General features: G+C 48.0%; 1 protein-coding gene across 1 annotated transcript in view; it reads right to left on the bottom strand.

Moving 5' to 3' along the window:
• The window catches only part of Ccdc36 (coiled-coil domain containing 36), a gene marked incomplete at its 3' end in the record, with an annotated part of 28,560 nt that overhangs the window by 26,460 nt on the left and 812 nt on the right, over positions 1-1,288 (bottom strand).

Raw genomic sequence — 1,288 nt, 5'->3', positions numbered from 1 at the left:
TCTTTTTGAGACAGGGTCTCATTATGCAGTTCAGGCTGGTCTTCAACTTGCTTTGTAACCCAGGCTGGCCGCAAACTCGCAATGATCCTCCTCAGCCTCGAGAGTGCTGGGATTACAGGCGTGCGCCACCATGCCCGGCAAAATTCTGTATTTTTATTTGTTAAATCTTTTATCCCCTACATTCTACAGCCACAAGCCTGGGTTACTGCAAGGGCCCCCTAACTGATCTCCCTTATTCTACCTTTGACCCACTTCAGTCTCTTGTCTACAGAGTTACAGTACCCCTACATCAGGTTACATCTTCCCTTTACTCAGACTCTCCACCCCTCCTACCCTACTGAAAATACAACGCAGGTTCTCCTGATTATAGCGTAGCCGGAAGCGGTGGTGCACGCCTGTAATCCTAGCACGTGCGAGGCTGAGGCAGGAGGATCGCCTGTAATCCTAGCACTGGGGAGGATGAGGGAGGAGGACCGTTGCGCATTCAAGAGCAGCCTAGACTATAAAGTGAGCTCAAGGCCAGCCTGAACTGCAGAGTGAGACCCTGTCTCAGAAAGACAAAAAAAAAAAATAAAAAAATAAAAAAAAATTACAGTGTACTCTGCAATCTTCCCTAACCTTGCTGTCCTCTCATCCACACCTCTCCCCATGCCTTTCCTTAGCTCCTTTCGATGGCTTTCCTTCCCGTGCGGGGCGCACATCACCTTCAGGGCCCTGTACACGCTGCAACCTTGATTTGGTACACCTCTGTCTGCTATTGGCTTCACAGGTCACCCAATTTTCTTCTGGTGGTCTCTTAAATTATTTATTCAAAATCTTAACTCAATAGTCACTATGACTTTCCCTTGGCTTACTTTTTCCACAGCAATAAAGTATAGACAGTATCTTATTAATTTATCTTTTGTTTTTTTATATTTTTTTGGGTACCGCAAACCGAACTCAGGAGCTTGCACTGGATCGTTGCGTGCTGGAGACCAGCCTGGGCTACAAAGTGAGCGCAAGGCCAGCCTGAATTGATAGTGAGGCCCTGTCTCAAAAACACACACACAAAAAAAAGTTGTAAGTACAGGTTTCCTTTGTTCCTGAAGGACCATCCAGGGCTTACTGGCCTCTGGCTCGGGCTTGCCTGTGAGCGTGCAGCTGACTCACGCTACCCGCGGAGTTTTTCACTTCCGGTTGAAACGGAAGTACCTTCTAGTCAGGCACCTCAGATGGCGCATGCGTACAACTACCATCTAGTCAGGCACCTCAGATAGCGCATGCGTACAAGTACCATCTAGTCAGGCAC

This window comes from Chinchilla lanigera, unplaced genomic scaffold (genome assembly GCF_000276665.1).
Source record: "Chinchilla lanigera isolate Chin_1 unplaced genomic scaffold, ChiLan1.0 scaffold00131, whole genome shotgun sequence".
Taxonomy (NCBI): Eukaryota; Metazoa; Chordata; class Mammalia; order Rodentia; family Chinchillidae; genus Chinchilla; species Chinchilla lanigera.
This window is presented reverse-complemented; position numbering and strand designations above follow the sequence as displayed.